General features: G+C 49.3%; 1 protein-coding gene across 5 annotated transcripts in view; it reads left to right on the plus strand.

Annotated features, from left to right (window-relative positions):
• The window catches only part of LOC138564707 (zinc finger protein 420-like), a 94,483-nt gene that overhangs the window by 63,129 nt on the left and 15,913 nt on the right, over positions 1-15,441 (plus strand). The window lies entirely within an intron of this gene.

A 15,441-nucleotide genomic window follows, 5' to 3' on the forward strand; every position in this document is an offset into this window, starting at 1 on the left:
AGTGCTTGAGAATCTCAATGACTAATATTCTGCCTTCAACATCAACGACATTGCGATCCCAGTCTCTGCATCCGTCAAGACTCTAGGGGTCTCTCTAGACTCCACACTCTCTATGTCCCATCAAGTATGCACCATAGCCTCTTAGGCAGCCTATACAATGAAATTGCTGAACGCCACCAAACCCTTTTTAACCACAGATTGTTGCCTCACTATCACCCGAGCAGTCGTTGCCTCGAGCCTGGACGACTGTAATGCCCTCTTTGTTGGAACCTCCTCAAAAAATATCCTGAAGTTAGAAGTAATTGATTGATTGATATTTTATTTCTATCGCGCTCATACACAAGTGTTTCAGAGCGCGACAAGGCAAGGGAGGGGAACAGGGGAGAACAAAACAGCGATCTTACTAGACCCAGTGACATTGAGAACGCGCAAGTGCATGGGAGATGGGGGAGGGGAAAAGTGCATGGAAGGGGGAGAGGTGGAAAGTGCGAAGCAGAGGAGAAACAGATAAATAACAATAAATAAATAATAAAGGCAACAAACAGTGTTAATGCAGCCGGCAATTTGCAAGTGCTAGATTTAAGGCAGCAGACAGGGTAGGTCTGATAAGTGCAGGAAGAAAAAGGGGGGGCTATATGGGTACAGATACAGGCCCCAGTGCAAGGGATGGCCCATAGGCAGTGCGGGAGGGTGGCAGGATGAGCAGGTACCTGGGCCCAAAAGACAGAGGGTGGCCAGGTGCACGGTGCCAAGAGAGAACAGATCAGCAGGGGAGAGGGGGAGCGAAGGCAGAAGAAAAGAGGAAGATCTTGAGGTGCTTCCGGAGATGGTTCTCCTCAAGTTTTAGAGTGGCAGGGAGGCTGTTCCAGAGGGAGGCCCCAGCCGAAGACAGAGATCTACCCCCAGCTCGTTTCTTAGAAAAACGACTGACCCTGAGTGAGTTGGAGGTAGAGGAGCGAAGAGCTCGAGAGGGGAGGCATTTGCGGAGGGATAGCTGAAGGTATTTTGGATTCATGCCCCAGAAAGCCTTGTGGACAATACAGAGGGTTTTGAATTTGATCCTTGCATCCACTGGGAGCCAGTGGAGAGATTTCAGAGCTGGAGAGATATGATCCCAGGGCTTGAGGCCAAGGACAAGTCTCGCAGTCCTGTTCTGGATTAATTGCAGAGGGCGGAGAGTAGAGGCGGGTAGAGTTAGATAGAGGCTGTTACAATAGTCCTAGCTAGAGGGAACCAGAGCTTGAGATACCATGAGCTTCTGGGGGAAGGAGAGGAAAGGCAGAGTACCTCTGAGGAGGTGCAGTCAGAAATGTGACTTTTTAGAGACCTCTGAGATGTGGGCGGAGAAGGAAAGAGTGGAGTCAAAGATGACCCCGAGGTTCTTAGCCTCACAGGTGGGGGTAGGAGGAGGGCCAATGGAGGCCGGCCAGAGAGTGAGGGGAAAGGATGGTGAAGGTGTACCAATGAGGAGGATCTCCGTCTTGCTGGCATTCAGACAAAGATCATTGGCGGGACACCAATCTTGAATGGCAGTTAGGCAATCAGAGATGAGAGAGGGAGAGGAGGTGGCCAAGGGCAGCCTGAAAATTAGTTGAGTGTCGTCAGCGTAGCACTGGAAATGTGAGCAGAAAATAATGCGCTCCAAGCAGCACGCTGCATTCCCAAGAGAAATCCTATCCCTGCGACTAGGAGATGGGTACACTGGCTACCGATTAAGAAATAGTCTTCAAAACCATGTCCATTACCCACAAATGCTATTCCAACTCTGCACCCCCTACCTGTCCAGAACATAATAAGAGTCTGGCAGAGTCTGAGGAATGACCAGTACATCTACTATTTCCATTGTGTGGGAGTGACTTTGCTGCTTCAAAACCTGCCTCTCCCCGCGGAGCGGGCGCGGAGTCTGGCAGAGTCTGAAGAGTCCGAGGAAGTCCGTGGAAGTCGGGACTCTCCTCTTGGCTCCTGGCTCACCTGTTTCCTTGTTCCATCTCTGCATCATCGTCTGCTGAAACGATGCGAACAAACGTCATTACGGTGCCCGTGAAAGGATTGACTGTGGGCGCTTCTGTGAAGACCAGAGCCCAAAGAAAGCGTGCTCGTGACCCGGTATGCCCCGATTCGGAACGTTTATGGCTTTCAGCGGAGTCCTCAGAGGCGCCCCTAACACCGGCTGCCGTCCTCGATGATCGTGTCCAGCTTCCGAATGAGGGGGGGCTTTCGCTGGAGCCGGCTTCAAACTCGCCCTGTGTAGTCTTTTCTTAGCTCTGCGGTGCGTGGGAGAGCGGTCGCCGGTAGCCCGGAGAGAACAGCAGGCTAGGTAGCCCTGCCTGGGCCCTGTGAGTGGATTTGTTTTTTTAAATTTATTGTTTAAACTTGATTTCGCGCTCCGAGCGCGTTGCGAGCCTGCTCCTGCTGCCCCCCTCCCACTTCCTGGTCCTCCTCTCCCTCCCGCCTCCCTGCCCGCCCACCCCCCCTCTGATTGGCTGCCTGACTGTCCCCTTCTGGCCTACTCGACGGCCGTTCCCCCCGCCCGCTTTCTTAGCTCTGCGGTGCGTGGGAGAGCGGTCGCCGGTAGCCCGGAGAGAACAGCAGGCTAGGTAGCCCTGCCTGGGCCCTGTGAGTGGATTTGTTTTTTTAAATTTATTGTTTAAACTTGATTTCGCGCTCCGAGCGCGTTGCGAGCCTGCTCCTGCTGCCCCCCTCCCACTTCCTGGTCCTCCTCTCCCTCCCGCCTCCCTGCCCGCCCACACCCCCCTCCCCTCCTTCTGCCTATAACCTCCCCCCTCCTGGGCAGCCCTCTGCCCGGCAGCCCCCTGCGGCTAAGGGCCCTAGGCCAAGGGTGACTCCTCAGCTGCGGCTCCCTGTGTGTCTGCAGGTGTCCGCAGGGGACGCCAGGCACCAGCTCCTCTGCTCTCCGGCCCACCCCTCCTCACCTTGCCCACCTCATCCGCATGATGCCTCGCCCCCCCTTTTCCAATTTACTGTTAAACTAGGGTGCTTTTCTCCCCTCGCAGGATTCTCAAACTTAGGCGGCCCTGACCTACTACGCATTACTGTTTGCTCTGCATTGTGTTAAACTAGTGCCCTCCACTCAATTCCTGTCTGCATACTCGTGTCGTCCGCCTCCCCTCCTACTCCATGGTGCTCTCTATCTCGCCTATCTACTCTAACTGCTTCTCTATTGACTATCCTGCTCTCCTCACTAAATCCGGTAGGAAAAAGTTTAAAAAGGACATCCTGGTCTCCAACCCAGGCCTCCCTATCGCTGACACCTACACGAGCGCCTGCTCCAAGGAAACTCTCACTGACATTCTCTTTTTCGTACCTTCACCTGACCTATGGACCCTTCACATGGTCTCTGTGCTCTCTCCTTTCTCCTCCTCTCCCATTAATGGTGGCACCCGTTGGGATGTCCTCTTGGCCCCTTTCCACTCCTCTAAGGCCATCATTAATGTCTATGCTAACGGGACCGTCTTGGTCCAAGGCCCTCAGGCCAACCTCCACCTCTTTGACAGACGCCTCCCACGCCTCATCAACTTCCTCTCCGCTCCCGCTGTCCCCCTTCTTCTGTCCTCGGCTACCTTGCCTCTCCCCTACCTCCCTGCCCCTTCTCTTGCTCCCTCTTCAACTCCTTCTCTAACACCTCCGCAGGGCATACCTCTGATCTGTACCCCTCCCCGGAAGTTTTTCAAAGGTGGCAACCTTCTCCACATTGCCACTCTAAATGCTCGCTCTGCCATCAAGCACTCCTCTGATATCTGTCGCCTTCTTGAGGAACTGGACCTCGACGTCCTCGGTCTCACTGAGACATGGTTCACAGCCAGCTCTGCCACCAGCTTCGACACACTCCTACCTGACGGTTACAAGATCCTCTCCGTGCCCAGGCCCAACCGTTCAGGGGGTGGTGTTGCCCTTATCTTCCCTGAGTGGATTCCTGCCTCTGTCACTCCTACGCAGACCTACTCCTCTTTTGAATGCCTTGTCTGCCAACTCTCTCTCTCTCCTAGCCATTCCCTTACTGTGGCTACTATCTATCGGCCACCTGGTCAAATTTCCTCCTTCCTCTCTGAATGGGCTGACCTCTCCTCCTCACTCTTGTCCTCAACCACCCAACTCCTCTTTCTCGGTGACTTCAACATCCACCTCGATGCCTCCTGTCCCCCCCACTGGTCTCTTTCGCGAACTCTGTAACTCTCTCTCACTCTCTATTCTCCCATCTGGGCCTACTCACTCTGCAGGGCACACTCTTGATGCTCTGATCTCTTCTGACCTTCCCCTCTCCCTTCCTCTCTCCACTCCTCTCTCCTGGAGCGATCACTTTCTCCTATCCTCCCACCTCTCCCTCCCTACCCCACAGGCAAAGCCACCCTCTTCACTGCCACCCACCTTCTCGGTCATCCGACCCATGAAGCGCGTGTCAGTTGAGGCTTTCGCTGCTACCTTCTCGTCCCCTCCTCCCCCCTCGGCTTCCCTAAATATCTTCCTTCACGAGCCCTTCGCTCATCCGTCTCCAACTCCCTCATGGTCAGCCGCTTCTCGAAGCAACGAGCTGGGGGTAGATCTCTCTCCGCAGCAGGGGCCTCCCTCTGGAACAGCCTTCCTGCCTCCCTGAAACTTGAGGAGAACCATCTCCGGTTCCGGAAGCACCTCAAAACCTTCCTCTTCGCTTCTGCCTTCTCTCTCCCTCTCCCCTGCTAATCCTGCTTAACTCCCCACTGAATTCAGCACTAAACCTGCATCTGGGCCACTCTCAGCAACCTCGGTCCAGGGCCCAGCCACTCTCCACTTGCACTGCCTCCCTGGCTCCCCCTGCACTGTGGGACTGTCACTGTATCCCTACAGCCCCCTTCCCAGCACTTGCTCTGCACTTACCTCGCACTTGCCACCAGCCGGCCCTTTTTATTTATTATTTATTATTTATTATTTTTTACGCTACTTACCTTGTACTGCACTTCCCCCCCACCTCCTCCCCCTGCACTTCCTCCTTTTCCCCTTACCTCTGCACTTGCGCGATCTGAATGACACCTGGCCTAGTAGGATCGTTTGTCTGTCTTCCCCTTGTTTCCCTCCCTCCCTGCCTCGTCGCGCCTTGAAACACTTGTGTATAGGCGCGTTACAAATACCATATCATATCATATCATAGTCATCAATAAAACCACAGTAAGTGTATGTGTGGCTGCCTCCTCGCGAGTGGACTTTGCATGTTCTGAGCCTACGGGAGGGGTGGCAGGGAGCATGCGGGGTGAGGCTGTAGTCGATCCACATGAGAGACACTTTACATCGGATTCGGTTCCCGCTCAGTCCGGCCCAGCCCAGCCGACTTCAACACACTCTCCTTTAAACTGTTTTCCGTTCCAAAGTACACATGATGCGTCACCTAATAAGTGCGCCAGTTCACACTGTGCACCAACAATCCCGGCGGTCATAGCCAACCCGGCCATAGTCAACTTGGCCATAGTACATGGCCTTCATGAACTTCCTTCTTGTACTTCACAAAATGACAGCTGCTCACTGCGACAAGATCCCGTCTTAACCCAAACGCCCTCATGTTCGCTCACCAGCGTGACGACTGGTGTTCAAGCGTGCCTCACGACTTCAGGTACTAGTGACATTGTATGCCCCTCTATACAAAAAGAAACAAGTAGTAGTTCCCCACGCACAAGATTCTACAGTGCATATGAGAAACTGGTACCTTCACCCGAACTGCCACTAAGTACGTCGCATGAAGCAGGCTCCTATAATGCCGTTTTCACATACAATGAAGTGGACGAACCGGCATATAGTGTGGGTATTGAGCCACTTACCCGTGCCTCTTTTGCTAACACTGAGGTGGAGAGGGTATCTACCCTCCAAGTGAAGGACTCTAATAACCGTAGAAACTCCTTGGAAGTCGTCAACAAGTTGCTAACAGATCTTAAGCACCTGAACAAAAGCAGAGCGAATAACTCGGCAATAAAAGACTTCTTGCCGGGTGCCACAGCCTCAGCGGGAGGGTCTTCTAATCTTGTGGCTGGTTGTTCCTCACCTGCACCGTCTGGCAAAAACCCCCTGCAGAGTTCCCCTACGCATAAAATGGAGGAAAGAGGAAGAAGAAGTCGCTCTAGTTTTTCACCGAGCATTCATTGCTCACAGAGACATCTTCCTAAATTGGGAAGGGTCGACTCTAACACACTGCAAAACCAACCATCGACCACTCTGCATCAATGTGTGGATGGGCCTTCAATTGTGGAGACACGTTCTGACTATATGTCAGATTCATCCTCCTCTGACTCATCACTTATGGAGCGCCCATTCCCAAAAATCAGACGCCTCCCCGTGAGCAAAAGGCGACACACCGGTCTCACTATGGACAGTACTGGCAATGAACACCCTATACCAAGTTTGAAAGATCTCCAAGCCACCATTATATCATCAACTACAATAGCCGTGGCTCCATTCTTGAAAATGTACGAACATTTGCACGACAGTCTGAAAGACCTGACAGCTCTAATTCTTAGTATGAATACAAAGATCTCTGAGATGGGGAATACCCAGACGATCCTAATGAATACATCACTGAGCACTAATAAACCGGTGGAAATGGCGCTGGGGGCTTTAATGGACAGCAACAAAAACGCCTTTTTGGACAGAAAACTACTGGCTGAAGTGGCGAAACAGGCTTTGAATCTTTTTCAACAAAAAGTTGATAACTGCGGTCAGAGTGGAGTAGCTGAAGAGGGAGGGATTCTGACCTCTCGAACCACAAACAACCCTGTATTTTGCTCTCCCGTTCGGATACCTCTAGCCTCATGTGCTCAGATTGTGGCGGCCACTGCTTCAGAACTGGAAAGAAATAAAGACATAATGGCGTGTTCTGAAAAATATGCTCCCATTGATTGTCGGGAACAATCCACGCTGCCGCCTGACTCTGCTCCATGTCTTGCAGGATCACAAATGACCGACCATCTCCCTTCCATCTGTGACTCAAACATATCTCTGTCGACTAACTGCCAGGATATCTTCCTGGAAACCCAAGCTGCTGATAATTTGGCTCTTTTGGATCCTCAAATGGCTGTCCCTTCCGACCAAAATCGTGGCTTGGGCTTAGATGTGGCGGGGCCCGTTTCTGCACAAAAACAAGGTCATGATGGTGCCTCGGCAGTGTATGACATATTCAAGCTTTCCAAGACTAATTCCGTCACAAGTTCGGGTGACGGAAACTGCAGAGGCCATGAACTAAAAAAAATCAAAAAACATGCCTATGAAAAAAAGGAACCGTCGTAACGATTCCAGGAAATTCTTGAGAAACCTGAAAACTGTGAATGTAATTATTAACGAAACTAACCTGAAAAATAAAAATGTCGTACCTGATCCCCAGTCAAATGACGATGCCACCGAGTTGGTCCAGTCCATTGAACCCATAATCGACTTATGTGGCATATCTGAGGAGTTGTTGAACACGTCTGTGTACGAGGATGCAGTGGCCGAGGAATTGGCTGGGGCTGAAGAATTTAATACTTCATCTGTCAGCCTCCCTGAATCGACCCAGTTGATTGACAACACACCTGTTCCCCCGATTGCAGCATGCCCGCAAATGAACAACCAGGCTGGGCCAGGGTCCAATCTATCTGGCCTAAATAACATTCCCCTTCATGCGCCACTCCAAAAGGCAACCAGAGTTGTATCACTGTGCGAAGTAAGTGGGCCAATCATCACCTCAACGGTTGATACGGTTTTTGGTTCCAAACCGTACATGACGCTAGATGAAAAACGTCATAAGAGGTGTGATCACTCTAACAAAAGCCTTCGCAAAACGGAAGATTTAGGGGCCCAAGTTGCTGTTGATCCTTGTAGCAACTCATCATCGTTGGAGGTCGTGAAGCACGACTTAACACGCCTTTACCCTAGGGACTCTGTCCCGATTAGGTTGTCACAGTCTAAGGTTAACGGATTACCGCAAATTAGAGCTCCATTAAAAAAGTACCTTACAAATGCTCCCTCCAAGAACTCGCATTTGAAAAATGATTCATCTTACCATCAAGTACTCTTGGAACGAATTGATTCTGCAGACGACCTAATAATGAATCGCCATAATGTCCTGTGGCTATGCCATCTGGTACCAAGTCTCAGGGCAATTGAATCTGGTGACTTGAAAATTGTTGAATTTTTTGAAGAAACCAAGAATGGCGCAGTCATCTTGCATGTCCAGTCTAAGCTCATAGTTGACACTTTGCTCCAAGCTGGCCCGGTGTTACTATCTCTCGGTTTTGACATTTCTTTAGCCCCTATACGTGTTCCAACTGAGGTCTTGAATGATGTTGTGAACCTGGCAGAGGACGGAAGTGCCTATAAAAATCCTTCAGCACGCCCGAGTGAGCGTGGCCCCTCAGCCTTCCATCAAAGCACTCTCTCTCCAACACAGAACACTCGGAAGTCTTTGAGTGGAACCTCCAGCCACAATAACATAAAAATAACAATACAAGGAGCTAGCCAAGCGCATCGGTTTGCAGATCTGCCTGAGACTGACATGCCATCTAGGGCGAATGGAAATGATTGGTCCTGGGTTGCTGAAACCCTAAATAACACCACGTCATGTTAACGCCAAGCCTTCAAACGACATAACAACCAAAAAATTACACATTGGGATCCTGGAACACCAGGGGCTTTAGTCATTTGTTCAATTCCACCTGGGCCGACGAGTTAGATCTCATCTGTCTACAAGAGACATGGCTATGTGAAAAACCAATTCTGGAGGCTTTTGAAATCGCCCACACTTCAGCCATTAAACAGACTAGGGGTAGACCTATGTCGGGTCTCCTGGTAGCCGTCAGGATTAACTCAGGGCTTCGGATTCTGAACTCAATTGACATCTCTCCTTATATCCAAGTGACTACGATTGGTGATGGAAGCCCCGCTATCGGCCTGGCAACCAACCTCTGTATTTTCAATCTTTACTGGAACCATGGGGCAACCAGAGCAAAAAACTTCATAGATGAAGTCACTAAGACCATAGATGAGCTCACGGAATCTGGCCAGCTATATGACTTGATCATTTGCGGCGACCTTAACATCGATTGCCTTAGTCATTTAAACGCACCAGGGCTCAAGAAGAATGCTAACTCCGTAGAACTCCATCTGAAAACTCAGTGGTGTCTGGAAATGGAGCTGCGGGATTTGGTGATGCTGAATGGCCAAACCCTGGGCGATATTCCCGCAGCCCCAACTTAGAGACGAGGGGATTCTAGCTCTACCTTAGATTACATCTTTGTATCCAATAGGATTCACATGAGAACGACCGGCTTGTCTGTTCAAACAATGAAGCACAGTGACCATGATATGGTGGTCTTGTCATTTGTGGCAAACGGCAGAACGCACCAGGATCGCTGGGCTTTTTCAGTGAGAACAGGAGCCGGAAGGATTCGGCTAAATCTAGATTCTACCGAGTTGGGCCACATTTTGACGAGTTACCAGCTGTCCGAATCCTTGGAATACAACCATCTCTTAATCCAATACCAAGAACTCAGAACTCTCACGGGAAACAGCCTATTTATATCGAAACATAAATTTGACCTCCAGGTGCAACAACGGAAACGCCTTCTACGCTGGCAGTTAAGAACGGGCCGCAAACAAATGCCTACTGTTGCCATTGGTCTTGCAAAAAAATTCAAACAAGGCTATAAGAACTGGCTTAAATCTCACAAGTGCATCATGATGCAAAATGACGCAGAGCTTATGCTATCAAAAATGAAGAGCTCCAACTCTGCTGACTACTGGAGATTGATAAACGATAATCTTGCTCCACAACATGCTCTTCAGGCAAACCTGGTCTCTGAGTCTGAGTGGGTATGCTTCTACGCCGACCTCTTCAGTAAAACCAATGAGGTCGACGTATGGACCCCTCGTGTCCTGTCACACTGGGACCTAGTATTCGAGCACGAGGACATTCTTAGAGTCATCAAGAATCTGAATAACTCAAGAGCCCCTGGTCCAGATGGCTTAACTAATTTTACGCTCAAACTTCAGCCAGAAGCATGGACCACCTTTTGTGAGCTGCTGTTCAACAGGATTGTCAAATGCTGCGAGACCCCTTCATCGTGGAAATCTGCAGTGATCATACCCATCTTCAAAAAAGGCGACCGTCGCAACCCAAAGAACTATAGACCAATTGCACTTCTTGATGTGCTGGGTAAGGTCTATGCCACTCTTTTACAACAAAAATTGACGGACTGGTCCACACATTGCAACCAGGTGGACCCCAGACAAACTGGTTTTGTTAAAGGGTTGGGCTGCGGTGTTAACCTTCTAATACTGAACTTACTGAAAATGGAAGCACTGCGATCAAACTCCAAAATCTATCTCGCACTGGTTGACTTGTCCCAGGCGTTCGACAGTATAAATAGAGATTTGCTGGTCTAAACTGACCAAATGGAACTGTCCTGAAAGTCTACTGTCCGCTATCCACGAACTTCATATGAACACGGCCGTTAGAGTTCGCTCAGACCAAAAGGGTAACCTATCTTCACCCATTAACACCTCTCGAGGTGTCAAGCAAGGCTGCCCTCTTGCGGCAATTATATTTAACCTGTTTATATCTGATATCAAAGATGTTTTCAATGGACTACGCACTTTCCCACCCAAACTTCACGGCTCACATGTAGACTACCTAGTCTACGCAGATGACATCATTCTGATGGACTCAACTCCCATAGGTTTACAGCGGAAACTCGCTGCCGTGGAAAAATACCTAACTGACAACGGGCTGGTTATTAACAGAGGGAAATGTGAAGCCATCGTTTTTGAAAGACTGCAAGGTTTCAAACCTAATGGGCAGAAATTTAAATGGTATGTGAATAAAGAACCCATTGGGCACGTACTTAACACCAGATATTTGGGAATGCGAGTAGAAATGACGCACCTTGGGTGGACGCAGCCAAGAAAAAATGCCGACAATTGGCATGCCAAGCAGTCCTGATTAATAAAAAATTTGGGAAATTCTCTCTAAGACCAACGATAACCTTTTTCCAGCAGAAGGTGGTACCCTCATTGATTTACGCCGGTGAAAACGCTTTTGGTTGTGGGTCCGAAGTGTGGAGCTCTTTGGAAAGCATTTTTTGGTCCAGGGTTCTCCATTTGCCTAAAGGCACCTCTACTGTTTGTGCCAGATATGAGCTTGGGTACATCTCAATGCAAGCGAGAGTTACTTGGAATCTGTTAAGTGTCTTTAGGAAACTAAATTCAAGCAATCCAACTCCCCAGATGGAGATCCTTCACAGTCTAGAACTCGCCAAAGCCCCCTCAATCTTATTCCAATGGAATAAGTTATGTCATGACGTGCTCAGCTCCTATGACATCACGACGCAATTGTTGCTCGAGAATCCTGATGCTGCAAAACTAAAGCTTTGGAGAAATGATTGGATTTACACCTGTACCCAAAGAGCTGCTTCTAAATCTATGCTTGAAGCGCCGGCCGAGGCAAGAGCCTATGGCTGGGTCCCGCCCTATCTGTCGTGCTTCCCGGACCAGTGGTCTCGTGCCTCCTATTTGCAGTTTAGGCTGAATGCCATGCCAACCAAGGAACGCCTTTGCTACTGGTCCCAATCTACGGACCTGGACCTCACGTGTCGGTTCTGCTCCACCAACAAGGAAACACTTAAACATTTGATTTTAGTATGTCCCGATTTGGAGAGCGAAAGAAATAACATCTTTAGGCCAATAACAACGAACTTTCAATTCCTAACTCGAGACGACTGGTGAAGAGCCCTGTTTGATGGGTCAAACAGAGTGGTGTTGTACGCATTAGTTTCTTTTCTTCGAGTCGTAAAAGACCGCTTATACGCCGTCCCGGTGGAGCAACCCGCTGGGACATCCTGAGGTCTGTATTGGAGGCTGCTGTTAACAGTAAAAGTCCGGGGTAATAGCGGATGATTTGTGAGCTTTCATTAATTTGGATTGTATGTTAATTTTTCTCTTTTTAAAGGTTTGTAATAAAACCATTAAAAAATTAAAAAAATAAATAAAAAAAAATAAGAGCCTACTCTACCAGACCAACCAGAACACCATATGCCTACCATATTGTGCAACCCAAATTCAGATTTGCAGAAGCAGGGTGCATCAGCTTCCCGTACATTGCAGCAAAACAGTGGAATGCCCTGCCACCCTCCCTGAGAGCCGAACCTTCCTACTGGATGTTCCTGAAAACTATATTTCAATAAACTGTATTACAACACTGTACATATGCTCATCTGATGTTGCTGAATTGTGAGTAACTGGTTATAACAGCACCTCAATGCCTCCGGGCTGCTGCACGTTTTATACGTGAAAATGAATACAATCTCTAGAATATCTGTTGTGCACAAACTTTCCTATCCTTCCATGCTAGTGCATTTCTGGTTTCATCTCTTCTCTTTTTCGATCTTGATTATTGCTTTGCCTTTCTGATTGGTCATCTCGTCTCTCAACGTACTGCCACCTGTTCTGTTTGTAACCCTGCTATTCTTCTTCTGTACTCCTCATACTCTTGTTCCTCCAGTACTGCCTCTTCTCTACCAATCGCTCTCCTGTCTTCTCTTTCACTTTCTCGCTTTTGTACATAAACGTTCTCATGGCTTTGCTCCATATTATCTTTCCTTGTTGGTCACTCTTTTATTCTCCTACACATGCTCCTCAGTCCTACTTTTTACACTGCCTATCTGTGCTCAGCCACCTAGAGCCCCTTCTTGATTTCACTCTTGCGCGCATCTCGCCCTTAAGCAATGGAACCATCTTCCACTATCCATTCATTCCTCTCCTTCCCTTCATCTCTTGTGGACCGTGTTAAATGCCCATTTCTTCTCACTTATTTCTAACAACTCATTAACTGCCTGCTTTCTTCGGTTCCATGTGGTAAAATCGTGGCAAAAAATTGCTGTTTACACAAATAATTGCAGCAAAAAGGCTTTGGTTTTGACGCCGCAATACATGTAAAGGAAGTAGGGTCACCCCCGCAACCCTCAGACCCATTATACCATTTAAGGGGAGCAGGGGACACCCCTGCAACCCCTGCTCCCCCTAAAAATGGTATAATGCGGTACACCTTTACCGGGTCAAACCACAGCATTTTTGCTGCAATTTTTTGTAAAGGTGACATTTTTGCCCCGATTTTATTACTGCATACCCTTTCTTCTTCTGATTGTATTTCTTTAGCCACCTATCTACATCATTTTGTGTGCCATTTTGTTCCGTCTTATGTTTAGCGCTTTAAGAAAGCGCTTCATAAATATCAATGATAGATATGGCATTTATAACGTGCCTATTCAAGGTGTAACGAGGCAAGGGAGGGGAAACAAAGGGAGGACAAGACAGCGATCTTACTAGGCCAAGTGACATTGAGATTGTGCAAGTGGAGGGGAGAGGGAAGGGGAAAAGTGCGAGGGGGAGCAAGTACAGGATACAGAAAACAAGTAGTACGGCCACCAGATGGCAGTGCAAGGGTTGAGTGCAGACAACGAGAGTCCGATAAGTGCAGGTAAAGGGACTGTAGGGTTACAGATACAAGTGCAAGGGTTGCCAGAAGGCAGTGCAAGGGTGCAACTGGGTCGGCAGGGACCTGGGCCCGAAGTTCAGAGAGTGGCCAGGTGACCAGTGCAGTATCAGACAGGAGATCAGCAGGGAAGAGGAAGAGGGAAGGCAGAAGCATTGAGCTGCTTCCGGAACCGGAGGTGGTTCTGCTTAATTTTCAGAGAGGCAGGGAGGCTGTTCTAGAGTGAGGTATCGGCCGTAAAGGGAGGGGATTCCCACCAACTCGTTGCTTGGAGAAGTACCTGACCCTCAAGGAGTTGGAGGTGGAGGAGTGAAGAGCTTGAGTAGGAAGATATTTTAGAAGAGCGAGTTTGCGGTATTGCAGACTCAGGCCCCAGAAGGCCTTGTGAACAATGCAAAGGGTCTTGAACGTGATTCTTGCAGCCACTGGGTGCCAATGGAGAGATTTTAGAGCTGGAGAGATACGATCCCTGGGCTCGCGGACAAGGACAAGTCTCGCAGTCCTGTTCTGGATGAGTTGCAGAGGGCGGAGAGTAGAAGCGGGCAGATTTAGATAGAGGGTGTTGCAGGAGTCAATCCTTGAGAGAAGCAGAGCTCTGGAGACGGAGAGCTTCTTGGGGAAGCCGGGGAAAGGAAGAATACCTCTGAGGAGGTGCAGCTGGTAGTTGGACTTCTTAGAGACGTCCGAGATGTGAGGAGAGAAGGAGAGGGTGCAGTTGAAGATGAGCGCGAGGTTCTTAGCCTCACAGGTGGGAGCAGGAAGAGGGCCAACAGAGGCCGGCCAGAGAGTGGCAGGAAAAGAAGGTGCAGGTGTGCTGATGAAGAGGATCTCCGTCTTACTGGCATTCAGGCAGAGATCATTGGCGGCACACCACTCCTGGATTGCAGATCGACAATCCGGGATGACAGAAGAGGAAGCAGAGGGGAGCCTGAAAACGGAGCTGGGTGTCATTCGCATAGCACTGAAAGTTGGAGGAGAGAGCAGCAATGCGGTGGGCGAGAGGAGCCAGGTATTGGTTGAACAGCCAGGGAGTGAGGTTAGACCCCTGGGGAATACCACAGGTAGCGATAGAGGAGAGGAAGGACCCAAGTTGGACCTGGGAGGGTCGATCAGAGAGGAACGAGGTCAGCCAAGCCAGGGCCTGATCAGTGATACCCAGGTTATCACGCAGACGATTGAGCAGGATGGCATGGTTGACTGTGTCAAAGGCAGAAGAGAGATAGAGTAGGATGAGGACAGAGGGGAGATTAGCATCAAGGTTAGAGAGCAAGTCTTCACGGATGTTCAGGAGAGCAGTTTCCGTACTTCTGGCAGCTCTGAAGCCAGACTGATGGTCATGGAGACAGCCAACAGATTCAGTGTGAAGATTAAGCAGGGAGATGGCCAGCTTTTCCAGGAGTTTACCCAGGAAAGCACTGAAAAACAAATATTTTCAAAGTGGACCCTACTTCTGAGCTTTGGTGCTAAAGGGTAATTCCCACATTGGATTGAACACCTCTTTTTACCGCTAGGCAGGAAAATGGGAATGAGGTGCAAATTAAGCGTCCAATGGTGCTAACTCAATGAGTCCAATGCAATAAAACAGTAAAAGCAACATGTGAGGAGAAATGCATTCTACCATCTGGAGACGAATAAACCGGTACCGTGTACTGCACTATTGATGGGTGCATGTCTGCCATAACATCTGTGTGCCTAAAAGCACACACTTCCCAGGCCTCCAAAAAGAAGAACACTTGCCTAAGATCTGCTCCGGTTTAAAACAGATTGATACCAATTGGCAGTTATCTAGCGATGGCACTCGCCACAGCACCTCTCGGTAAACGTACCACAAAGAGACGAAGCACAGAGTGCTCCTCATCCAGAGTCTTCATGCCAGCCCTGCTGTCCTTCATCTAAACGAAGGAGACTAAAGGAAACCACCATTTTCCCCTCTCAATGCGAGC

Source organism: Ambystoma mexicanum, chromosome 1p, assembly GCF_040938575.1.
Source record: "Ambystoma mexicanum isolate Mex_15411 chromosome 1p, UKY_AmexF1_1, whole genome shotgun sequence".
NCBI classification, from domain to species: domain Eukaryota; kingdom Metazoa; phylum Chordata; class Amphibia; order Caudata; family Ambystomatidae; genus Ambystoma; species Ambystoma mexicanum.